The sequence below is a fragment of the Struthio camelus genome, chromosome 5 (assembly GCF_040807025.1).
Source record: "Struthio camelus isolate bStrCam1 chromosome 5, bStrCam1.hap1, whole genome shotgun sequence".
Lineage (NCBI taxonomy): Eukaryota > Metazoa > Chordata > Aves > Struthioniformes > Struthionidae > Struthio > Struthio camelus.
In genome coordinates, this window is record NC_090946.1 from 16282289 (window position 1) to 16308785 (window position 26497).

A 26497-nucleotide genomic window follows, 5' to 3' on the forward strand; every position below is an offset into this window, starting at 1 on the left:
AACCTAAGGAAAGACGCTCAGGCCTGTGTAAACCTCCAACGGCAGCTCAACAAACGACGCCACGGTAAGCGAGAAACGCGGCCGAACCCGCGGGGGCGCTGAACCGCTCAGCGCAGCCACGCGGCCACCCTCGGACACTTCGGCCCCAACTTTGCGGTGACCCCACTGCCACCCTCCCGTTATGGGCCAGCGGGGACGCTGCTTCGCCCATAACGGGAGGGACGAAGTGGGTGGGCAGCACCCTCCGCCTGGGAAGCCGGGCCGGGCCGGGCCGGGCCGGGCCTCCTGGGGAAAGCCCAGCCACAGCTCGTCGGCCAGCGCGACCCCAGACCAGGGGGGAAGGGGGAGGCTGGTGGCGGCCCCACCAAGGGGCCCGGGCGCGGCCTCTGCAACCCCAAGAAACAGCTCCTACCGCAACGACTCCGCCGCGCTCCCGTAACGGCCGTCCGGGCGCTACCACTGCGGCGAGGCGGGGGGGGGGGAAGAGGCGTCTCACCGCGGCGCCGGGCGGGCGGGCTGAGAGGCGGACTGGTTCGCGCACCCTTCTACCCCGCGGAGCCCGGCGGGGTGGTATCGGCCCGAGCGTACGGCGTCCCCGGCGGCTCAAGAGAGTGCGCGCGCGCGCGCGGGGCGGGCTTGTTTTCGCGTTTCGCGTGTGCCGCGTTTGAGTGGCAGTTGGGGCGCCCGGAGCGCAGAGCGGCGACAGCGGTACCGGCGGGCGGGCGGGCGGGCGAGCGAGGACGGTGTCCGTTCCTGCTCCTCCTTCTCCCTAGGCGGGCGGGCACGCACGCACTTGTTGCTTCGGAAAAGGGGCTTTTGCGGCTGCAAGACTTCTTCTCCCATCCTGGCTGAGGTACCGAAGCCGTCTGGGGTGGGAAGCGCAACTGGTGGCCGCAGCCCGGAGCCAGCGAGCGGTGCCTGGAGGGGCAGGGCTGGCGGAGCGGGTCGGGGTACGCCGCGGGCAGCTCGCCCGCCTCTTCGCTCCCTCTGCCCCAGGCGAGGAGCTCCTGCGGCGGCTCCCCGGCTGGTTTACGAGACGGGGAAGAGCGGCCGGCTGCGTTGCGCTGCGCGGGGGGACACCCACGGCACCCTCTCTCCCTGTGGGAATAGCGCAGCGGGGGCGGCGGGGCTTCGTGGCGGGCCCGGCTGAGGGTCGCGCGAGGGTTGTGGGGGCGGCAGCTCAACGGGCGGCGGTTCGAGCCCCGGCGGTTCGGACCCCAACGGTCGGCTCGCGGCGGCGGTTCGGACCCCAACGGTCGGCTCGCGGCGGCGGTTCGGACCCCAACGGTCGGCTCGCGGCGGCGGTTCGGACCCCAACGGTCGGCTCGCGGCGGCGGTTCGGACCCCAACGGTCGGCTCGCGGCGGCGGTTCGGACCCCAACGGTCGGCTCGCGGCGGCGGTTCGGACCCCAACGGTCGGCTCGCGGCGTCGCTCGTCGCCGTGGCGCGTCTCCGTCGAGAAAGTGGCTGTAGAAACAGCCGCGTCGCGGTCCCTTTTCGGAGCTATTTGCTTTTTGCGCTTCCCTCAGGCGGGAGAAGGCGCTGGGAAGGACCGGCTATCGCTTCGGTTCACAGCCAGCTTCGCCTTCCCGTTCTCGGTCCTGAGTGAGTTGTTGTTGTTGCTGTTTTTTTTGTTCTGTCCAGCCCGGGCAGTGTTTTTCTTTAAAGGAAACATTTCCTTTGAAGCTCGGTCAAGTTGGGGACTCTCTCGTGATTTCAGGTTTGTCAAGAGTTTTTAAACTGGGATCAGATTGAACTTGGCACTGTCCCATATAACTTTTAAAATTATTTAGTCTTGCTGTGAGCTGTGCATAGCTAAAATAAAAATGATGCAGTTTAGCAGGAGCATATGTCGTCCTCGAGTTATTGCCTTCTGTTCAGGTATTGTCGCTCCTGATTAGGAGTGCTTTTTCCCCAGTATCTGAGGGATAAGGGATATTCCCTCTACTTAGAATGCAAGGTTTAGTTGCAGGCAAAACTGCCAATTTTATTGGGTATCCCAAGCCGAGGAGGTTTGGTAGTGCAGGATAATACATCTTGAAATTGTTTACTGGAGTTTCATTAATTTAAGGTTTGGGGAAGTATTAGGCACAGACTGTGCTTAGCAAAGGGAAGCATGCTGTGATGACCACAAACTTTAGGGACGGACCCTGCTATTTTGGAGACTCTGGAGTGAAGCATTCATCTGAAAGCTGTCAGTCCTTATTGTTCTTGTACTGTTCCTGTAGTGTCCTTGTCACAGTATCAGGGTTATGCTAATTGTCCTCAGATAGAGCAGAAATTCTCCAAAAGTGTTTTATTTTCCTGCTAAAGTATTCTCTGAGTTGATACAGTGCACAGTACAGAGCCATTACTGCCTGACATGTAAATAATTGTGTTTTAATGCACAGCTTATGTTAATACGTCTTTCGTGACTATTTTTTGAACAATTGGATTATTGACCCTCTGCACAGAAATGGTAGACCTAACTTGAACTGTAAAAGAGCAAATACGTTCATTTTAACAAATAAGGGTTTGAGACTGTTTGAAAATGATTTTATGATTCTGACTGCTAATGAAAAGATGATAATTTTTGCAGTCACAGGAACAATAATTATACTCAGTTGTGAACAGAGTGAATTGACTTGGCATGGAGAGTAGATGAACCTCCTGTGGTCTGCAGATTATCATTCTTGTTGTTGTAGGCCAGTAGGAGCCAAACTGTGTCTTTTCTTTTTCTATCCTTTGATTTTTTGTTTTTTTTTCCTTGGTTGAGAACTTAGAGATTGTGCTTGGATGCATTTTCAGCACCAGGGCTCCAAAGTAATTTTCTTACTGAACTGTGCAGTGAGGGCAGTTGTGTCTGGAGATGGAAATTTGCAATTGGGAATGAGAAAGAGGAGATGCTGTCACAGGGGTTTCATGGTGAGCCATGTCATTAGAGGTAGGTTAGGGTCTTACAGCTGCCTTGTGGAAATGTGGTTGTTTATTTCCAAAAAAAAAAACAAAACTAAATTTTAATTTTCAGACCTAGCTCTCAGATATGACTTGGTTTGGCATCTTTTTCCAAGAAAATTTTACTCTGCTGTTCTCACAGCATTATTTTAACATCTGTTACGTCTTTTCTGGATAACCTGCTTTAGCTGGGTGATGGGCTTAAGGATCTAATAGATCTTTTATGGCTCTAACTTCTTTGATCCTAGAAAATGTAAGGATTTTTATGATCTGTGACCTGGAAAGATTGCTTCATACTGAGAACGTTCTCTGCTCAACTTCTGCTTAACCTGACTGTTTGCCAAACCACAGTAGTCTGTTTAAGAGTTGGGGAGGGGGGAAGGATGTGCATACATGCAACTGTTAAGAATCAAAGCCAGTGTTTTTATGGGCTGTATTTCATGTTGATTAGGGCGATTGTGCTACTTTGGCAGACCTATAGTTGAGCCCCCATTTGTGGTATTCCAGCTGCTCTTCTTCAGGTGAGCTGGGTACTGCTGACATTTAGCTACTGCATTTTAGTACTGACTAAAATTAGGTCTCTTTAAACATCCTTCTGTGCAAGAATTGGAGTTATTGCTAATTCTAGACCTGCATGGCTCTTTCTCAGAGTGTTTGTAAGTTCTCATTGTGTTCCTGGCCTCTCGCCACTTCCAGCAAGTGTCAGTCCGCAGACTTCTGATTCTTTGGACCTTCAGATGGTTGACGGTCAGGGAACCTATCAGAGTGCTCCTCAACGTTAAGTAGAGGAGACCTGCTTAGAACTAACTGAGTTGAAATAAATTTGAAGACTGTGGACTGGTTTTCTGACGTGCTTCTGGAGCAGCATCAGCTCTGTGTGGTTTTGTTGTGGCATTGCAGATAACATATCCAACTTCTTGATTAATGCAGAGTAGACTTTCTATCTGATCTGAACAGCTTTTGAAAGCCAATAGTATCCCATCGTGCCATCACTGGTTGGGTTGAGGCCCGGTTTTGGCATTTGTTGTGGATTTAGACCTAAAAAATGCACTTGGGCATGATTGTTCTGTAACGTTCTTAGCAGTGAGTACTGAAATCCTCCGGCCGCTGACTAAGAAGTAGATCCTCCTTCCTACCCTTCCACCTACAAAACATAAGGGAACACATTGCAGCTTGTTTAAAACAAATAAGAACAAAAAACTAATTAGTTTAAGTGACCTGAGTGACTGAACTGCTCTTACAGTATTTCTGCAGTTTGAGTGGTAAGATGACTTCCTGCAGTTCATGTTGGCAGATTGTCTTCTGTGACCTTGTCTCTGTAATTATTGCTGTAGGAAGGAGTTGTAGGATCTTCGCACTTGTGTTGGTAGTGTAAGAAACGAATGGCTTGCAGCTAGGACTTTTTATTTATTTTTTATTTTTTTGCCTTTTTGTGGGTTTCACTTCATCACGTTTAGATGTGCACCCTCATACTCTCTGGACCCTTATACAGATCTGGACACTACACTGCTTTTCACCTTTCATAGTTGTTTCTGTTCTTCTGACTTTGCTCATTTCTGCAAACATATAGATAGTCCCAGAAATGGAGACTGGGGACTTTTTAGATCTGATTTGGCAGTTAGGTAGGAGTTATGTTTAAGGGGAATAAATTGTCATTTAAATTAAAGACTTTTTAGAATAATTCCTTTTCAGTTTTTGGCATGGTTGATCTTGACTTGCAACTTTCTAAAAATCTCTGGATAGTATATAGCCCTGTTGGCTCTGCTTGTAGTTAGGAGTTCTGTTTCCTGTTTCTTCCTGTGGTCAATTATAAAAAGAATGTTGTTATCAGTTTTCATTCTGCCTCTGACTCACTCATCAGAACTGCGTGCGTGATTGCAAAAGTTGGTGGAATTGTATTCGGTGCTGTACTCCTGATCTTTCAACAATCTGTGGAGGGAAGAACCCTGAAAGAAAAAGACTTCTGCATGAACGTTCAAATGAGTGATTAAACAGGATACTTGTCAGGAGCTGAAAGGTGACATGGAAAACCTAATAAACAAGTATTTAGCGGGAGAGAGACAGAAGGAGAGGGAATTAAAAAGAAAAATGCACAACAAAACTTTGCTGCTGCTTTCCTGGGCATGTTTTCCTGTCCAAATCTGTTGAATCCAGCCAACTTGCTGTTGGGCTTTCTCTTTTCATCGCTTTCCACAAGAGGGAAAGAGAAGTGGCTCCCTCTGGAGCTAGCTAGCGTGACTTGGGAAGGGCTTTCCTTCTTTCCTGCTAAAGCTTGCTGAATCAAGGAGCAAAGACTGAACTGGCGTCTTGATTTGTTTTGGCCTTGTACTTTTGAGTGGGTACCTTTCTGCCGTGTTCTCTTCCCTCCTTCCCCCCAGTTCATGGCATACATTTTTATGTGCGATGGTGGGGAGGTGGAAAAGGCCAAGAGGGAAGAGGCAGGGATGGTGGAAGGAAGAAAGACTTCTATACTGTGTAGAGCTTTGCATTATTTAGTTACGCCTTATGCTGTTTACTATAGCCCCTGGATTTAGTGAAACAAATACAGAAGCTGCTAAGCAAATGGAAGTGAAGAGAAACATCTCTAAGCTGGGGATGTGACTGCAGCTTCACAGTAATATCATAGACGCCTGATGCTGCTGATTTCATTAAAAGCAACATTCGGTGCCTCAAAGCAGGGTTTAATACTTACTATATATTTCTTTTAAATATGCTGACCTTATCTGGTAAGCCTGTAATATTTGTTGCAATGAAGAACAGCTGCTGCATAAATACATATGTAACATTGGTTGCCAATTCTGAAAGCTGTGCTGAGACTGTGACTTGTTTGAAGTGGGGTTGCTATTAAAGGCAGGTGACAGGATGTTTATTTTACACCTTGTTAATTGCTTGTTTTTCCTGCTGTAATTGGCTTCCTAATAGGGTCAGAATGCACTTGGTTTTGTACACAAAGCTTCATTAGTGACAACCATGGAAAGGATTCAGAGGGCAGGATTTATATGAAACATATATATTGAGTAACAGATGCCTCTGCTAAATAGAATATATGAGGAAGTCCCATAGATACATCTGAAAATGCAAAGATTTTGCCGTAAAGTGGTGTAAGGTGTCCTTGTGTTAGATATAAAGCTCATTGCCTATTACTTGAGAAAGGGACAGAGTAGCTGGGGTCAGGGCCTATGTTCTGCTTCACTGGACAGGACTTAGGGCGTTGGGATAGTGGTCTATGCTTGGGACTCTGACAGCCTGTATCTAGTCATAAAAATATTTTTAATGATCCTTGTGGAATGTCTAGAAATTGTTCCTGCTGAGAAGCTAAGAAACTGTGAGGAGATGGGGATCAGTGGCAGCGCTTAATAGTTTCCTAAGATTTATGGAGCCTTCTTTGCTGCTGATCTACATTAGAACTATTTCAGGTGTGCTCTCATTCACATTGGCCCTTGCAAGCAGTGACTAGATATGGAGATGTATAGTTGGACCATGTGTATTTTCAGGATGTTCCTTGCTAGGCTTAAAAGTGAGAGGTAGGCTGCACTTCTGTTTTTTGTATTCTGGCTGGTGCTGGGTACTCTGCAAAAGCAGTTCTTGTTTGAGCAATATTTTTTTTTTTTATGTGCTATATGGGCTCCTTAGTGTAAGAGACTGGTAGACAATTCTTAGGCCAATTCTGTGCTTTTTAAAAACGCAGAACAAAACTTTGCTGCTGCTTTCCTGGGCATGTTTTCCTGTCCAAATCTGTTGAATCCAGCCAACTTGCTGTTGGGCTTTCTCTTTTCATCGCTTTCCACAAGAGGGAAAGAGAAGTGGCTCCCTCTGGAGCTAACTAGCGTGACTTGGGAAGGGCTTTCCTTCTTTCCTGCTAAAGCTTGCTGAATCAAGGAGCAAAGACTGAACTGGCGTCTTGATTTGTTTTGGCCTTGTACTTTTGAGTGGGTACCTTTCTGCCGTGTTCTCTTCCCTCCTTCCCCCCAGTTCATGGCATACATTTTTATGTGCGATGGTGGGGAGGTGGAAGAGGCAGGGATGGTGGAAGGAGGAAAGACTTCTATACTGTGGGATGGGAATGGAAAAAATGCCCCTTTTTAGCTGCCTCACTTCTTCTCTGCTTCCTCAGATATCAGTATTTAACCAGTTTAGGGTTAGTCTTATCTGTCATGTTTTTTCTCAGTAAGGTCATTTCAAGGCAGAAGTGTAATCTTTCTCGGCCTTAGATTGACATATTTTATAAGAAAAAGCCTTTGTTACATGAATATATCACAACCTGATTGACTATGTCATGTTTTGGGGGGGGGGGGGGGAAGTAATATCCTAAAGAAGCATTTAATCAAAAGATCACAAGAAGTGCCTATCAACTGTGCTCTTCCATGCAAGCGTCCTTGGATGACAAAATAATCCCCTTTCTTGATGATAATGCTTTCTATTTCTGCGGAATCTTTCCTTCCAGAGGAAAGGAGGACTCTGATATTTAGGTGAGGCCAGGGTGATGTTCGTCCATGTTGAAGGCAACGTGTGTGTTCCCGTTGTGCTCACGAATGTACTTTTGTCTCTGATGTTCTTCCTGTCTTTGGCTGGGAACTCTTTTCTCCAGGTGCATAAGCAGAATATAAAGTGCCGATGGGAGAGAACCTGTTTGAAGAGACTACAGAAAAACAGTTGTCTTGTGGTTGGGTGCCTTGGTGCTTGAGAGTCCCTGAAATCCAATGAAAAGCAATGGGAGGTTTTTCTAACTTATTTTTGAAGTCTTATCTTGGAGACTCTCATAAATAATGTTGGATGTATTTGGAACAAAGAATAAAAGAGCTGCCCCTGCTGAAGGCTGTACTTTGGGCCTTGTGGTGACCCTTGTGTTAGCCCAAGCAGCAAGTTTAAATACTGTCCCTTCCATCTGTCTTCTTGCCAGTCTTGATTCTTGCAAGCCTTGATGATAATGGGAATCAAAGATGGTTGTTATGAGTCAGATCAAAGGTCCAGCTTACCCTGTATGTTGTCTCTGAAAGTGGCCAGTAGTGGCTACTTAAGGAAGCACATAAGCCTAAAAAGCAAGTGTGTGGTAGTAATTCAGAGCAGGTATGCTTCTCCCAACCTCCAGAAATGTGCAGATCGGGAACTTCTTGAGACAAAGATGGGTATGCTTTGTGTTTCGTGAAAGCCTTGCGCAACTGCAGTCTTGTTCCAGAACTGACTGGATAGGAAAGTTTCTTTGATTAAAACCACTTACTTAGTTTGGACATGTCCACTTATTGTGTCTTGGTTAAGGTGCTATATAGACACTAGATATCCTAAATCAACTCCGGAACTGCTCCTGCTGATGTCCTGCATCCTGGTGAAAGACAGTTTTGTTTCTGGTAAATGTCTTTGTTGGCATGCAGAGCCTGAGATCCTTTAGTATAAGGGGCTTCCAGGGTAGGCATGGGGGGGGGGGGGGGGGGGCGACAAAGTCAACACAGCAGATGTAATGTTATCACTCTGATGAGCAGGCTGTCATGTACCTATCATTGTGCTATCCATAAGGGACGTTCTGTTGCTCTGTTTATTGAGCTGCTGTTTTTAAAATTAAAAATCAGCCAAATGTTTCATAAAATATTAAGAGATGCTGCTTTAGTGTCTCCCATCAGATTAAGCATGTCACTTTGTGTGTCCTTAAGAGTGATGGAGCTGATCAGCTTGGTGGTCCTTTCACCTTAAGGATGCATTAAGGCGACATGTTTCGTCTCACAAGTGATGTTGAAGCTATCACACTGCAGAACCAGTAACCATAGGGGTCCTCCACTTAAACTTTGCAGAAGGGATACAGTTTGCTGTGGCATGAGTGAACTCCTTTTTGCTAGAGTGATATTTTCTGGAGAAACTTTGAAGTAATACAGTGGTAGACACGTGCTTTGTAACTGCTCTGCAGGGGGAAAAAAAGAAACTATTGCATATTTTGTATGGCAAATGAAGGACTGTTAAGTTTTATTAGGTAAAGGGCAGGAAGCCTCTACATTCCTCTAACATCTTTATGAATATGAGTTTTTAAAGCTGTTTTGCTTGCATGTTTTTTTTTCCTCTCTTTTTCATTCAAGAGCTAATTCCAGCATTTTAACTACAACACAGTAGTGGCACTGGAGTAGCAGGCAGTTGGGAAACACTGGGGTGTAGCTGCCCTAGGATTAGAAAGGTGAGGAGGATACTCAGCTCGCTGCAGAGATGCACTGGAGGCCTGTATGCTTGTGAAGCAGTGTCTTGAAGGTGCGACTGAGCTTTGGAGAGCTAGCTTTCATTAAGTCTTCCACGTTTCTTGGCTCTATCCAGCAGTACTAGCATCTTCAGAGAAGCATATGTAATAGTACTCGCATATGCTGTGAGGTACAGGGATACGTAGTCATGAAGTTTGAATAAACTCAAGATGCAAGGGAAACTTGACTTCTGAATGTCCTGCCTGTTTTCAGTGTATGTTGCCTCTTAAAATCTAATAAGAAATGGCATATGTGGCACGCAGCTCCTGCGTTCCCTCTGCACACAGGTGGAACAAATGTACGCACCAGGGAACAGTTATTCAGGAGTGTGTTCCGAAGGGCAGCAATTCCTTTGTCTGATCTGATATGCTGCTGCAGCTTTGCCTGCTGGTGGTGTGAGGGAATAATAAAGTAAAGCTTTCAATCATATGACCAGATCAGGGAAGGTTGTCTGTAGCGATTGATAAGTCCTCTCGGAAAAGTAGACTACTTGAGCTGTGCCCAGGGATGAATTGTTTTGTCTGGGGTTTTGCATTCATTTTTGGCCTAAGTGAAAAACAGGGAGATCGAGATTGCAGTTTTGTTTGCAACCTGCCTTCAAAACCCTGCCTCATCTAAAATGGTACTTACTATACATCCCTCTGTTCTCTCCCACCCTTCCAACCCTTAAAGCTCTTTGGAGAGTATTTTTGAGGGATGCGCTGAGCATTTTAAGGACCCTCTAATTATTTTGATTACTTAAGTTGTCCCTCTCTCCAAAGTGGACATAAAACAGACTTCTTGTCTCCTTTGACCCTTGTACCTCCCTGGCCTGATGAGTAGCATGTTGAATGAATGTTATGGGACATTGGTTCTCTACCCCTCACCCTTTTCTTTTCCCACAGGTCTCTTGTATGACCTTGTAAGACTGCTTCGCTTCTCTGCTTCATTTGTGACGTTTGTCATTCTCTGTAGAGGACTCTGAGAACCTGAAAAGCTTAATATTAAAAAATACTTATATTTTATAAAAGACGTTTTTTTTCCTATTAAGAGAAATATCTGTGAAAATGAATCCGTGTGGGAGATTCTGCTTAGCTCTGTAATAAGTGAAGCATGCAGTGGTCTATCTGTAGCGTGGGTGAATGTCTGTTAGTCATGTGCAGTGTTATGCAAAGGATGCCACCTGTTTGCACCTGAGCCAGAGGTGCATTTGGATGTATTTGCATTTGGCCACGGAGATCTATCTGAATAAAAGAGCAGAAAATGCATCCCTGGTATTTGGGGTCAGTTTAAAGTGATGTTCAGTCGTCTTAAAATGCATACTGAGCAAATACGTTTTTCCCTTCTATCCTGCTCTCCTTTTGGAGCTGCAGATAGGATGTGGATAAAAGAATGGTTCCCCCCTCCCCCCCCCCCCCCCCAACTTGCAGCCGCTTTGTGGGTGGGGGAAGGGTTTGTGGAGCATAGGGGAGCTGTTGTTGCTGGCTGAAGGTGTTTTTCCCCCTAGTATACCATCCTGGTGTAGAGCAGTGTCCTCTTTCAAGCATTCCTAGCTTCAGCTGCAGTGGCAGTGGGCTAGGGTTGTGGCACAGTCAGATTTTTCTGGGCTGCTACTGCTGCTTAGGAAGTCTGCCTTTGTCAGAGTGATGCAGGACATCAGGAGAAGAGGGATTGTGGGAGGAGTGGGATTTCTCTGTCACACGCACAAGAAAAACAATTTCTTCCTCGGAGAATGGATATGAAGATGCCTTTATATCAGAGAGTAGGAGCTGCCCTAGAGATCCTGATCCCCAGCTAGAGGTGAGGACACAGAGAACCACGTGGTGCTGGCTTAAAAGTAGGAGAGGAGATTTCTTCATCTAGATGCTGTGGCAGGCTGGTGAAACATTTCTTTTCTGAGAGTCATCTATTATCTTGTACTGTTCTGTTAGAATTTTTTGTTCATATGCTCTCTCTGTCAGTGAATGACCGTTTCATTTTGGCAATGCTCTAGTGTTTAAATTATGGTTAGGGCCAGCTTATTGTGGACCTGTTCAGCATCAGTTTTATTGCTTGTTTGCAGTCTTGCTCTGCTGTAGGATTGTCACTGCAGTGCCTTTTGGGTATCTACTCTGCTGTCAACTGGTCTGGCTCCTAGGAGCTTGAAAAGCTGTTTGGAGATTCCTCTGGGAGCCTAAGGGAGTTGTTGGAGAGAAATCAAATTCTCGTAAGTTCCTGAGAAGGATGTCATAAGCCTTGTGGCTGCTGGGTTATATCCAAGTCCTTTGTTCATGAGACCCATGAAGAGCCATTGATTGACAATAAAGGTTTCAGGTTCCTTTATACTGTATTATGAAAGGAGACTCAGTTCTGGGCCAACGCTGCATTGTTTTGGTTATTATAAGAACACAGAAGATTCTCTGTATCGAAGATTTTACAGTTTAAGTAAGGCTTGTTTTTCTAGCCTTTTTTTTTTTTCTTTTATTCTCCCCTAGGACCCTTTTTCCATGCACCTAGTTCACCTGTTACAGCTTCAGGCCAAGCAAAGTGATTTATTCAAAGTTACACTGCTTTTGTACAGTGCGGCTTTAGGCAACTGGAAGCCCCATTTGCCATGCAACACATTGATTCCGGTGGCAAATGCTGCCATGGAAGAGCTGACTGGGCTTTACTGCCTTTAGTTATTTGTTAATGTGAGGAAAAAGGTTTCCATGACCCGTCCCATTAGTGTTTTTTCTCTCTGTGTGTCTGTGTGTCAACTCTGCCTTTGCCCATGGGTGACTAGTTCTCTTGGGTAGATTTTCACGTATAGATTGCAGAATCTGCTTATTCACCCCACATCCTCCTCATATTTACTCCCATCAAGAGAGCTGCCAGTTTGTTGTTCATCTATTTGCCTCTGTAACAAAAGGAGCAAAGTCAGAGCTAACCTCTCTGCCTCACAGAGAGCCCTTGAGTTTTGTTTTTACTGCTGGTCTGGAACTTTGTCCTGCTTCATGGTGGGCAGTGTTTGGTATAGCCAGATTTTGAATAACTAGTGACTAAGTTTTCATTTCCCATGGGAAAGTGTTGCTCCACCCTAACAGCTTTCATTCTGTGGAAGTCTGTCTTAGTACGACTCTTTCTCTGGTTTTAGTTTAGTTCAATTGCCCTAAACTCTAACTGCTTAGTAAAAATGGGTGGATTAAAAAGTTGTCTAGAATAGTACTGAAACGTCAAGAATGCGCACTCAGTCATTTCAAACACTTTAAATTTAAAATTGAATATGTTGATACATTAAAATTGTTTGATACATCTTCTCTATTTGGAACTGAGCTGGGATCAAATCCAAACAAAGCCATGCGAGATCCCTGGAGGGAAAAGCACAATGTAAATTGGAGGTAGAAAGGTCAGTCTGAGTTTGTTTGGCTTTGACTTTGCTGTTTCTGAATGTGTGCCAGCTATGGATGAACACCACTAGGACAAATATTTGGGTGCTACTGTACAGCCTATGGAAGCTTCTATTCAGTGACATGCATTACAGATCTCATACCTAGTCTGAAAAAATTGTGTTTCTATCAGAACCTGCACCACTCAATTTGGGCACAGTGCTCTGCCATCTCTGAAACGTGTCTGCGTTAGCTTGCAGAGAGCTTACTTGGATTCAAGGCTTGGTTTTGTCTTTCTCCTTGTTCTTGGCTTGCCTTTTGGAGATATAATAATAAAACCCAGACAAGCCCTGCCAAAATGTTGCTATTGCAGCTGATATATTGATGATTTTATAGCAGTTATTGAAGTGTTTAAAATTGGGAACTTCTTGTTTCAATTTGAAATATTTGAAAACTTACATGTGTTAGAACCATAGTAGAGCTAAGCATTTGGCTGGCTAGGTGGATATCAGCAAATGAGTTGAGTGGTATTTTTCTGAGTCCCAGTTTGGAAGAGCTGGGATATAAAGGGCAGATTGAAAGCTGAAAGCACTGAGGAAAAAGAAACCCTTCTGAAGCCTGATATGCCAATATGCTTTAGTTTCTATCGAGCTTGAAGGGTCAGCGTGGATAACAAATTTGAAGGTTTGGGGAGAAATGAAGTTGCAGAGTATGCAAAAAGGCAGTCTGATATTTAGCATCTTTGTGTGTAAATGCATGTATCTGTGTGCAGATAAAGAGCAGAGTGTGACTGATTTCTAGATTTACTGTGGAAAAGTTTGCATCACCACAGATGCACAAGAAGTTGCTGCTCACTGGTCTGTCCTTGACTTGTAATAGCTGTTTGTGAGCCGTAATGCCAGGAAGGATCACGGAAGTGCAATGGATCTGTTACCATTTCCTAGCTCTCAGCCTGCCGCTTGTGCTGAGTGGCAGAGACTGGATGTGGAGAGTGGAACAGGGAGGAGATGATGTCAGCAGGGTGGGAGAATCCTTTTGTGCCTTTATAGGGCAGATTGCAGTGGAAATATGAGGGAATAGGGAGCTGAAAGTTATGAAGGAAAGCAAAACAGGGTTTTAGTTTGGTATAAGAGCATGTGGATGATGGGTGGGATTGAAGTGTGGAGTTTCTTAAGCATAGATCATAGTTTAGCCTTTGGAAATAGAAGATCTTCCTTGAAAGATTTCCTTTCAAGGCAGTAGTGTAAGGCAGTGTGTGTATAATGTGCATACTATGTTGTGACCATTTGATGTACACTTGTAAAATTGCCTTCCACAGAGTGTCCTGCTGCTGCAGAGTGGATCAGATTGGCTCTCCTTCTCTGTTTATGCCAATGAAAATAAATTTCCCCATCATGACTTGTGTGTTTTTGTGTATGAGGTCCTTGGCCAGCAGTGTTGAAAACAAAGCCAGCCCTTCCCATAGTGTTGGATGCTGCTTGTAGGCAGGTCAGAGAGCCAGCTGGGCAGCGAGGCAGTGAAGCTGTCACTTCTGCAACTTTTTTTACTGTCGTTGTTGAAAGGGACTCTTCTCTTGACTGTGGACCATGCCTCTCTCTTCCTCGTGCCCCTTTCCCCCTGCCCCCTTCCAATTTCTGTCATGCTAGCTTAGACATCCCTGTTTCTTCTGTCAGGGAAGGTGCTGTTTTCCTTTTGCAGCTCACAGAGCAGGAGAAGAGGGATTGCACATATGGTATTTTGTTCCCGAGATTTTTTTACACCCCTCCCATTTCTTTTCAGATCTGTTTTCCCTTTTCAAGAGCTTTACAGAGTAAAAGATGAGGCTCTAATGACGCAGGAGGGGAGGGAGTGGGAAGGAACCTTCCCTTTTCCAATTTTTTGTTGCTTGCATATCACTGACAAAGGAGAACATGGTGTGAGCGTCAGTGTCTCTGTGCTTGCAGCAGCGCAGAGCGAGTACCTCAACTTTGAGTCATGGTAGATTGTTAAAAGGGGATGACTTGGACAGGATGGAAGCAGAGAGGCAAACTGCACAGTGAAGCTGGAGCTCTGAACAGCCAGGAGGAGGAGGGTGCAGTTGACCTAGCTCTGTCCTCTGCCTGGTTTTTGCAGATTCTGATAGTAGGGCAGAATAGCAGATATAGCATGTGATTTAAGAGTTAGTAGGATCTTGAATGTTGTCTTTTTCTGTTGTCTTCTTTTGAGAGAAGACCTCAAGCGTTTCAAGCTTGTTGTTTATGCACTCATTTCACACTGAAGTCGCATGCTGTTGTCATTGATCAGCCCAGCCTACTCTGTAGTTTATAGGATTTATACAGCTATTCTGGCTGTAAGTTTTTTTGCAATACTTGAGATTTATTTTTCTTACTTCCTCTCTGAACTCAGTGTGTGTATTAGGGTATAGGATGTTGGGGCATGAGACTCCTATCACCGTTTTCTTTATCATCAGCATGCTGTGCTCTGCTTATATCCTGGAAATACCTACTGGTTATCAGAATTGTTCACCTGTGTGTCAAAACCCTTTTAGAAAAGAGGGCTTATTTTACTAGATGTGAAAACTAAGGCAGAAAACAAGTTGCCCAGCAAGCCTCTGGAGTAGCTAAGGCTAGAATCCAGGTTGTTCTGCCACATTGCATCCACTCAGCTAACCTGTCTCCCATTTGGTGCCTTCATTGTTTCCTCCAAGTGTCTGAACTGATAGTTCGATGAATACAAGCGAGTCACTATAGTGTTTGGTGCTGATGCTGCCATGTTGCTGAGCTTTCTGGCAGGAAGTGAAGCTATTCTTAAGTCTGTTATGATAGCAGGATTGTAGTAGGGTCACCTATTCATGTACTTGACCTATTTTCCCTGATGTTTGTCCCTTGCTACGATGTAGTTGCTATATATGAAAAGTACAACTTCCTTAGAAGAATGACATTTCAATTCCAAAGAAAGAGTTTTCTGTGCTGGAACTTTGCTGCAGGTTGTGTTTGCCTCTGCGCATGTGGCATTGGTTGTAAACAAAGTTTGCTCTGCTGTTTTCCAGAAGGAGCCACAAAGAAGCTTAAAATATGCTGGCTATTTCTGTGTCCCTCTGGAGATTACTGAGCCTTCACCATTTACTTTCAAGCGGGTTGAGTGTTGCTACTCAGATTTTAACAGTAGTGCAGGCCAAGCGACAGAACGTAATGTTGATCCTACTTAGTTGACTGTGTCTGATCCAGTTGTTCCTAATGCACTTTCACTGGATTCACCCCCCTTAATTGAAGGGTATGAAATAAAAGCTGGATAGATGGTTATGTCTGGATGATGATTTGCATCTTAGTGGGAAGAGGTGTCCATCTCTTTCCATTAATCGGGGAGAAAGCAGAGTATGATGATCCTCCTAATTTGGGTGTCTCACATGAGTGCCTGAAGCTGGGTAAGGTAGAGTCAACCTGTGCAATGCGTGGGAGTCCCTTTGTGCATGGCACCTTTTACAGCTTTGCTGCTAGTTGGGTTAAAGGAAATTCTGCTTATGCTTTTGTAGGGCTGCTAAAAGCTCCTTTCAAATTAAATTAATTTCCCTTTTCCTCGCTTTTCTAGTACAGAATCTAGTCTTAGGCTGCTAGTGGCCTGACCTATGATGTCTTACTTTTGTTTTGCAGATGTATCTTGACTAGTTGTTTTGGGTCATTAAGTCACCTTCACGCCAGGAAACGGTACCTGCTGTTGGCAACGATAGCAAACAGGGCAGCTCAGCAAAGAGCATTTATTTGCAATTTGTCCTACTCGGTGTAGCCCACCACTTTGCTCCATCTGAAGTTGCAGGTAGTGGTTACCCAGACTCAGCTCCTGACCCCAGAGAAGGCAGGGCCTTGCCTACAGAGACTTCCTTGTAAATGAGCAGAACACAGGAAGGGCCAGAGGGTGTTGGTAACATTTACCAGGCATGAGATAAAGCTCGATGTACCACCTCACAGACTCCTCCGTTCTCTGAACCTTCTTGCCGTTTGTTGCCCTTTCAGAAGCAGCTCTTTCGGCTATACCTCTCTATCAATTTCCTCTGTCTGAAAGCTGATGGTGAGCTGAGGCACAATATGTCAGTCTGAGATTGTAGTAAATACATGAACCAGGAGGGGCATTCCACTCAACTGTTTAGTGCCCAATTATAGTTGGATGAGAGGACGCTTTCCCTACCTTTTCATTGTTATATGTGCTTGTGATGTATGATTCAACCACTGGGTGTCTCTGGGGTATGCAGAGCTCCAGGCAGGATCAAGTCCTTGGTAAGCTGGGACTCAAATTGTTTGAGGCTGCAGTTTTGTTCTTCAGTGGTCCTTGTTATGAAGGGGGGTTTATTTTCTTCTAGACTGACCCCTCAGAATGTGCCTTCCCCACTCCTGAAAACGGAGTGGGATTGCACTATATGGTGACAGTGCTATGGGTTGTGAATAGTACCTGTCTTGTCCTGATCAAAAGAAAGTGAATTCTCCTGTCTGGATTGGCTTTATCACTGTTTCTAAACACCACGCTTCTCTCATCATGCTGAGCTGTGCAGAAGGTCCAAGGGAGTAGAGTGTTAGCATAGCAGCTTTGCTACCTTCCCCTAACTGATTGGCTTTTTTTCTTTTTTCTTTAGCTGGGACAAGCTTACTCTTGCATGCACGCTCAAGTAGATAATGAATCTATCTCTCAACAGGGCTCTGCTGGCCACTGTTTTTTCTTCAATTCAATGGAAAGGGAGCTGTTTTGTCATTATGCTGCTGGAAGGGTAAAAGGCAGCCTGTTCTCTATTTTTAAAAATGCCGTGATAGAGGGCAAAGCTTTCATTAAAGGTGCCTGGCTGAATTTGTACACTTAAGACAAGCATTGCATGTACTGAACTGTGGCTACTATCTTTTTTAAAAGAGAAGGAAATAATCCAGCTGCAGTAGGCAGCATTTTGTGTTTGGATGTTTAATCAGCAGTATTTTCTATTATATGTTGCATGCAGCAAAATAATTGAATAAATTCCTTCATAGATTTAGGCCAGAGGCACAAAATATGAATGTCTACCTTTTGCTGTAGGTTAGTTCCCCTTCCCCATCTAATTTAGAAGGCTTGACATCTCAGTGGTTTCAGTGGTTCACAGCTCCATGTTGTAGTTTTCTTTGCTGCTATTAACTTACCTGAAGGAAGACTTGGTGGTGGAATAGCTGGTAAAACAACTGAGTCATACCAGTTCTTTCCCACTACCTTGGCTTTGAGTGGGTAGCTGGTTATGCTGAATGAGGCTTTGTTGTTAAGTCAGTAAACTCAGCAGCAGCTGGACATGTTGCTTGGTCACATCACTTGCTTGTGTGCTTTTTGCTACAGATGTGAGCACACTTTTGTTATGTTGTGTGAGACAGGATTATGCTGGACTTCAGCTAGGATTTGATCCTGCCTTGCTTGTGGTGGTACTGGTATGTTCTGGGGTGGTCAGAATATTACTCCCTCGCTATGCTCACTATTTTGGACGTCTGGTGGAACAAGCCCTGGACTTGGGATTAACTGATCTTCTAGATTTTAGGCAGTAATTGTGGTGGGCAAATAAGAGTGAAGGATGTTATGTTATACTCAAAACTGAAAAATATTAGTATTTTTTTCTGAGTTGATTTGATGGCAGTGCTCAGATGCTGTGATGGACAGGAAAAAAACGCTGCTAATCGGCTGCTGGGTAATAACTTGCTATGCTGTGCGATGTAGCCTGCTTTACAATTCTGTAGGAGCTGAGAGTTGTCTATACAGAGGTAAAATAATTCTGATCAGCTGCTTGGTGACTGGTATGTAGGTCTGACTATATGCTTGAACTTGCAACAACATAAGCTTGGTTCATAAATTCAGCACTTAGCTGTGACATGTGAACCTACGTCCTATTCAGAGCTGACCCTTGCCAATGATTCATTACAAACTCTGTTACAAGTTGATGTGTAGAGACAGCCATAAGGTTTGGCTTGGATAAATACCCTAATTCTGGATACTTGGGAGGGGTTCTTTTGTGTTTATATAGGCCGTTTGGATCTAGGACAGAGTTTTTTGGTCTGCGGCAGAAGACTAGGAGCTGGGAATCATGACGATGCTGTCATTTCTGCACTACAAAAAGAGTCAGAAGAGGATGTCTGACTAAATGAGAGTGGGATCCCAGGACTTTTGGAAGCGCGAATCTAGCATTGTGTTACAGTTTCAAAAGGGCGTTTTTTTAAATCTATTCCCTTGTCTTACCTTGGAAACTTTCAGTACTCAACTGGATGCAGGCACTAATGTGTGTTACAAGACCATTGGTTTCCATTTACCATTCCTCCACTTTCAATCTATAGAGGTTCTTTAATTTCCGTGGAGACAGAAGCTTACGTTTTACTGGCACCAACCCTTGCGGCTATCTGCAGCTGTAATCTGTGAGGAAGTGTTGCGCTGCTGAATCTTCTTGTCACCACTGGGTCTCAACTAAAGAAACGGTTTGGCTGTTGGAAGGTGTAATAACTCATTAAGTTTGTTTACATAGCTGGAAATAGCACATCATGAAAAGGAGTATTTATGACAACAACAAAACATATTCCTTATATCACCTGCCAGACACACAGTAATAGAGGAGGAGCTGAAATGAATGCGTCTGCATGGATGTAAGGTAGAAAAATCCATGTAGGCCACTGCCAAGGAGGTGAAAGAAAAATGGACTGGAAAGGCTAATTTTCAAGGTACAAAAAATAAAGATTTTGTGTAGTTTATTCTGCCATAATCTGGGTCCCTATTCAGCAAATTACCTGCAAATCCCTATCCAGTTAAGCATTCGAAGGCATACTTCCAAAGGGTTTCAAATCTCTAAAGGCACACAGAGCAGTATTTTGAAGGGTTTCAAAACATGCATAAATTATAAATGCCCTGTACCTTCAAAGCCCATGGAACACTTCCTGCTATGTCCCTTCTAGTCTCATTCCTTGAACACCTTGGCCCTGAGCCCTGCCTTGCATCTATGTTGTTTAGTAAAGCAGAGGAGTATATGTAAAAGTACTTCTCTGAATTGAGGCCTTTATAATAGAACAAATCAGACTAAAAAATAAAACTATGGGAAATAGTGACAGAACATTGTTGCTAGTTGGCCTAAATGACTGTGTAAACACACCGATAAATAATGATGTCTCTTGTGCCAGGGGCCCAGTCCACTGTGCTCTGGTGATACGATTGCCCTTGTGTTCAGCAACTCAGGGCTTTGCACTGGGCTCTTAGAGGCAGACCCATGGGGCTGTTTAGTGGCGCAGATGTTCTGCATGAAATGCACTGTAGAGACTTGAAGGTGTTACAGTGATGAACTAAATGGGAACTTGAATGACAAAATGATCCTGTTATGCTGCTTAGGGTTGGCAAAAGGATAGGCGTTGGGGTGATGCCGCAGCGTGTTTCAGAGCTGTGGGAGTTCTCTGGCAGAGTGGAGCAGGTGTGAGCACTCCAGATCATCAGCCGAGACACCACTTAGTCATGAAGAGTTCTGTTTTATTCCTTTCCCTCAAATGTTTTCTTCCAAACCTAATTTGCCTCAATTATGTATTTTATATCATATTTACAGTTACTGACAGCTTGCAGTTTTGTGTCAGCCTGTTGCAGGGATGAAGAGGAGGGAATTAGTCTTTGGTCTGATCTTTACCAGAGACCTTGTAATAGGCACTCACAAGGAGAAAGAGCTCCTGTCCTCGAGGAAGTGTATTCTGAGTGGGTGAAGATGGACAGGGAATGTCTTTGGTGTAGCTGGCATTGGGAATGGAGCCCAGGTCTTCTGAGTTTTAGTCCAGTGCTCTGTCCACCAGGCAGTTCAGCTGTCCAGATACTGATGTGTGCACAGGGTTGTATGGCACTCTTTGCTGGCCTGCTGAGTTTTGATCTTTATGTTGTATTTTTTAGCTGATGCTCTCTGAGGATAAATGTTCTGTCATGGCAATTCAACTGGAGAATTTTTGAACTTGGGTGTGCAAATAAATGAAATTAAATAAGACTTCAAATTCCTTTTAGTACCTGGGATTCTATTCCTGATACTTATGGATGCTCTAAGGTTTGACAGAGAGAGCCTGGAGGAGAAAGGTTTACAAATGTCTAGTTTAGATTTTTCAAAATTGTATCAGGCTGCAAATTTGATTGTGGGTGGGTGTTTGTTTGGTTTTTTTTTTTAGTATTGGATTTCCATACAGAAGAGCTATTAGTGCAGTTCAAAACTGTTTTCCTTATGCCATTTAGTTTTTTTTTTTTTTAGTATTGGATTTCCATACAGAAGAGCTATTAGTGCAGTTCAAAACTGTTTTCCTTATGCCATTTAGTTAAGGAAAACTAGAAAAGAGTAGGATAAGGAAGACTTCCTAATGGATTTTTCTTGCCCTTTTGACTTGCAGCCATGTCTTCCAAAGAATGTCAGCAAAATATTTTGTAGTCTATGTAGGTTTACTCACCGCTTCTCAAGTGGAAATGCCTTACTGCTGCTCAGGTGTTGGGAAATGGCTAGCCCAAGCCTTTAAGAATAGGCACTCCTTTGTTACATCTACAGTTGGATTTTTCTAATGCCTCTCAAAGGTGTGAATGTATCCAAAGATGGGAGGTAGTCCTGACTTCTGGATAAACAGAACGACACTGGTTTGATGAGGCTTTACAGTCATTTTTGCTTCTCTAAAAAAATGCATGATAAAATCAACCATCTGCTTTTGAGGCATTTAGGTTTCCAAAGATTTGTATTCTGATTTAAACATATAACCGATTAGACTTTGAGTAGCATTCCTTATGCTGGACCTGGTTCTTGTACAAAAGTCTGACTGATTTACACTTAGGACTTCTGAAGACTTGGCTTTTGAGAAGGGAATTAATTACCTGATTTTCAGTTACCTGTGTAACACCCAGTGCTAAACATACGTATGTGCACACATGCACAAGAAATATGCATCTCTCTATCACAGTTTTCCTACTAATCTTAAGTTCTGGACACTCAGGAAAGTGTATATATTCATTTTTTGTCTAGTCAGAATGCACACGGAAAAAACAGCATTTGCCTTAACGCCCTTTTGGGTGGAATTTCCTGTAAAGAACCCAGGTTGGAGAACAGGATATTGTATATCAGTACAGAAGTTTTTGTGCTTATTAGATCATTGCTCAATGTTGCAAGTAAAACATTGTGCTGAGGGCTGAAGACTTATCTTTATTCAGCCTGACTTTGATTTATGCACCTGCTTATTTCTTACCTGATTTTGTCCTTTTAATGTGCTTCAAAGACAAGTGCTCATACTATAACAATGTAAGTTATGCAGATTTCACTGAGCTAGAACAATGAAAATATGACTTGGTATAACTTTCTGTGGTCGCTTTAAAATAAGCATTTTGGAAAAGATATCAAGCGTTGTGTTTTACCGTTTTTGAACGGATACCTAACTACTAGGAATTAGGACCAAATTTCCCTAGATACAGGTTGGCCCACGTTGCTTTCTGCAGAGCACCTTGCCTCCTCCAGGTGTCTGGTACTGGCCATTCAAAATGAATGCAGTGTGAATGAGACCCTAGGTTCCTGTGTGTGCACCTACGTTGTCCAGTTAATTTGGATTAAGAGTACGTTTTTGAAATGAACCCTCCTGATTGTCCCAGCTTACTGCACTTAGGTTTGCATCATGGAGCTGCTTCAGAGAGTGCATTTGATTCCTTTTCAGGTAAAACTGAATTGGAACCTGTGTTCCAGCAGTATATATGATGCTCTCTCATTGCAGATGATACAAAATTGGGAGTAGTGGTTGTTACACCAAATGGTTGTGCTGCCGTTCAGAGGGACCTCAACAGACTGCAGAGGTGGGCAAACAGGAGTCTCATGAAGTTCAACAAAAGGAAGTACAGAGTACTGTGCTTGGGAAGGAATAACCCTATTTATCAGTGCAAGCTAGGAGCCGGCCTCTGGGAAAGCAGCTTTGCAGAAAAACGCCGGGGAGTCCTGGTGGACAACAAGTTGTATGCGAGCCAGCAATGTGCTGTTGCAGCCAAGAAGGCTGATGGCATCCTGGGCTGCGTTAGGAAGAATGCCACCAGCAGGTTGGGGGAGGGGGAGATGATTGTTCCCCTCTACTCAGTGCTGGTTACACTACACCTGGAGTACTGTGTCTCCTTCTGGGCTCCCAAGCACGCGACAGACAGGGACGTACTGGAGCGAGCCCAATGAAGGGCTACAAAGATGATTAAGGAACTAGAGCATTCCTCATATGAGAGCAACTGGTTTCATCTCAATATAGAGCATGTCTAAGAGCCTTTCTTTAAAGTCAATTGTGTAATTAATATCATAGGTTCTGATTCCACGGTAAGCCCTCACAAATGGATTGTGTGCTGAAATGAAGCTCCAGTAAAGCTTCTTGAAGCTAAGCAGAGCTTCTCTTATATAGTGATGAGAGGAAGCACCCCGAGTGCGTGGTTTGGCAAAACCTTTAATGTGGACTGGAATATCTTCCTCTGTTTTAATACCTTCCTACTTATGGGTAGTTCTTGATCATTTTCTTGGGAACACTATTCTGTTGCTACTTTCTGTCAGGAAAACCTGTTCGGGTTTTGGGACAAAGGAAGTGCTTTTTTTGGGGTCAGATACATATGAAGTAGTCCACAAACTCTGGCAGTTGCTAGGTTACGTTTATATGCTTGCACAGAAAAAGAAATCCTTCTGTGTGTGTTGGGAATGTCATATGATAGGTCAAAATATTTTGTCTTGCTGAATGATGTCAGTCACTTACTGCTATTTTGTAACAAGTGGATCGTATGGTTAATTTTTTTTAATGTGACTGGCATGAGTTGAACTCACCTCTGAGTCACTCTGCTAATGTATGCAAATCTTGATTCACACACTGTAAGTGAATAATATATTTTTCTTTTGGGAACTTGCATTTCTTACAAACAACAATAGGAATAGCAGCATTTCTGAAGAAAGCCAATCTATTTTTATGAAAAGAAATGTAAATTGGATGTCTTGTTCAAAACTTTTGATATGTGCTATATAGAACATGTATCATTCTCTGTCCTAGCTTCAGTATGTACTGGCATAGGAGTCCGGTTTTTAAGCTAGTGCCTGTTACTGCTATTTGTCTCTCTATTCAGGAATTAAGATTATGGCGAGAGGCCAGCTGGCTCCCTTTATCTCTAGAGAGAAAATGCTATAGTGCATAGAAGGCAAACGTCTAAAACATGTCTTGTCTCTGAATATTCTTTCATCACGTGCCGTTGTCCTTGAAAGTCTATTCTATATAATCGTCAAAAGACTTGCTAGAGATTAATCTCCAGCATTCAGGATCCTGAGGAATGACTGAGCAGTCCTGTTCTCCCACTTCAAATGAGTTGCTGTTTTCTCAGTGCAGGTCTCTTGCTTGTAGGTGGGGAAAAGCTTGAAGTGTCTTCCAAACCTAACTCTTAGTTGTCCATATAGCCATCCTCTGTAATGTCCTAGGAGAAGCCTGTGCTCTTTCTGTACATCCTCATGCCTTTTTTAAATTGGCTTCAGTTCTGTGATGATGGTATTGTCATGTAGTGCACATTTAAGCCAAAAGTCAAAGCTATAAATTAGTTCTGTGATAAAACACCAGGATTGACCTCCTGCTGGGGACTTCTGGGCTTTTGCTTTATTTATAGGCTTGAGGTCTTTCTGTCATCCCATGTGGTTCTGGGAGAAAAGTAATGCAGCAGGAACAAAACCATTAAGTGACGTGTATTTGACTTGCATGGAGACAGATAAAATGTCATTTCCCTTCCCTTCAGCCTTTTAACTAGGTGGTGTTTTCTTGCTACCGGTAACATCATCTGTCTTTGAAATTCAGCTTCAGCCTTGCACGTGGAAGTGAATCTTTTCCAGTCTATCACTCCTTTTTCATTCTTGCTTAACGCACCTAGCAGAACAAGAAACAAAATGCTGTTGGGGGAGCGCTGTATATTGAGGTTCTTAAGCCTACACCCCTGAATTGTTTTCAGTCTGCTTTCAAACTTTTGCTTTTGCTTGTTGGACTTGGTTGGGCCTTAAGATGATATCTAGAAGATACTTTTTAAGGCCATTAATTTAAGAAATACAGCTCTGAGTTTGGCAATGAAGGCTCTTACCTAGAGCAGTAATGAGGTAATGTCAGATGCCTTAGGTGCTCTGTGGCAAAGTAGTGATGCCGACACCTCCTGCTCTTCAAGAATATGTTATCTAGAAGGTAATTCCTCACTGCCCCTGGATTTTTAAAGAGGAGATGAACTTACTTTAAAAGGATTTTCTGCTTCAGCATCACGACAGAAAAAAGTCACAAGTCCGCTGTCTTCCTCATCTTTTTTGAGGGCGATAGTTGCAGCTTTTTATTTTTAAAGGCTAGCAAGAACACTTTAGGGACACAATCTCTAAGCTGTAGATGTTGTTGGGAGGCAAGAGTTCTCATGTTAAGTTTATTTTTCTCCCATTGTCTTCTCTTAGTATGGTTAGAGGGAGAATAAACTGGCAGCTCTGAGAACTTGGACAGAAGTGAATTTCAAGTAAATTTGCCTGTGAGGATGGCTGACAGCTTTATTCCCTTGCATTGGCGAGAGATAATGGGACTGTCACAATGTTAATCTCTACTGCCATTTATGTTTTCATTGTTTAATGTGCATGGTCACTGGAGCTCATAATTAGAAAATAAGTTCCCTTTAGGAATATGCTTTATAAAGCAGAGCTCAAAATTAGTATTCATTATGAATACCACTGTGTATATGACTTAAATATGAGCACCTAGACATTGTTTGCTCTTTTTTTTTTTCTTTGCAATCATTGTATTTATTCCTCTTGTGGCCCTTTACAATGTTGGCCTGATTTTGACTTCTGTAAGTAATTGACTAATAAAATATATTGGGAAGGGAAGCTAACCACTGAGTTAATTTTGCTCTCTGAAGTGTTCAGCTTCTTAGGCTGATCTATCTTTAAAGGCTTGGGTTTTCATTGTAATGACTAAACCGTTGGGGATTATTGCATATAAAGAAATGAAAATGTTAACTTGCATATTCATTCTGATTATCCTCCTGCGTAAGGATAGATTTCAGAATGCAGTTTTTTGGTGGCTCTTTCTTCCATCCACTTCAATTTTGCAACTTATAATACTGATTTGCCCTTTGATTAACACCTGTCTAGGCTAGGCCCCCCTTGGTAGTCTGATCTGTACACATGTCTGTCTGTCAGCTCACTAGTTTTGTGTGTGTTGATTTTGACCCTGCTGCAAATTCTCTAGGTACATGCTTTCAAATGTACCATCTTTCTTGCAATTACTCTATTGACTCTTTTGATAAGAACCAAAGGTGTTCTGTGGGATAAGTATTGTCAGAGAAGGACTTTTGGATGCCTGTATTTAGGCTGCTCATAGCTTGGTTCCCTTCATTTCCATTTGATGGCACAGAACTGTGCATGTTCTAAGCCTTTGCTGCTCAGTTAATTTGTTCTTTTCTGTTCTTGAATTGGAAACTAATTGAGTACTTGCAAAGGGCACCAGATTAATCCCCCTTCCCCCTGCTTTCCAAAACACAGCCTTGGCTAATAGTAGCGAGACTGAAACTGCAGTTACTTGGAATTATCAAGCAACGCTTTTGTCAGCACTTCAGCTCTCTTAGTTTGAGTTTTGGGGTTTTTTGTTTGTTTTTTTTTTTGTTCTCCCCCCCCCCCCCCAAGGTAAATATGAATAATTCTAGACAGCGGACTGGCTTTAAAATAAATATTTTTTTATTTTAAACTCACACTGGGGCAGTCTATTTACCTTAAAGAATGAAGTTTTGGGGATATTTTGGTGAGTGGCAATGATTCTTTTTCACTGTCTTGAGTGAATAAATTTCTCCCTCTTTCCTTGAGGGTAAAGAACATTATCTGATTTTTATGGTCATCAGCTGCCATTTTCCTTTCTTCCAGGCTAATGACTGTTAGTAGGGCCATAGAACAACACATGACACCTGTAGACTGACACTGAGGCCGGATATAAAATCAAACAGTTTGGGAGTTGCATGCTGACGCTTACTTCCTAATGCAATCGGATTTGTTTCATTGCAAGCTTCGTAGGA

General features: G+C 43.6%; 1 protein-coding gene across 3 annotated transcripts in view; it reads left to right on the forward strand.

Annotated features, from left to right (window-relative positions):
- Window positions 1-605: 605 nt before the first annotated feature.
- Window positions 606-26497, forward strand: part of TSPAN4 (tetraspanin 4) — a 439431-nt gene continuing 413539 nt past the window's right edge. Inside the window, exon 1 of one of the 3 annotated variants that reach the window (XM_068944743.1) lies at window positions 606-853. The gene's annotated coding sequence lies outside the window, so the exon portion shown is untranslated. Of the gene's footprint in view, window positions 854-1573; window positions 1721-26497 lie in introns of those variants that run through there. The other 2 variants (XM_068944745.1, XM_009674396.2) reach the window with 2 other exon arrangements.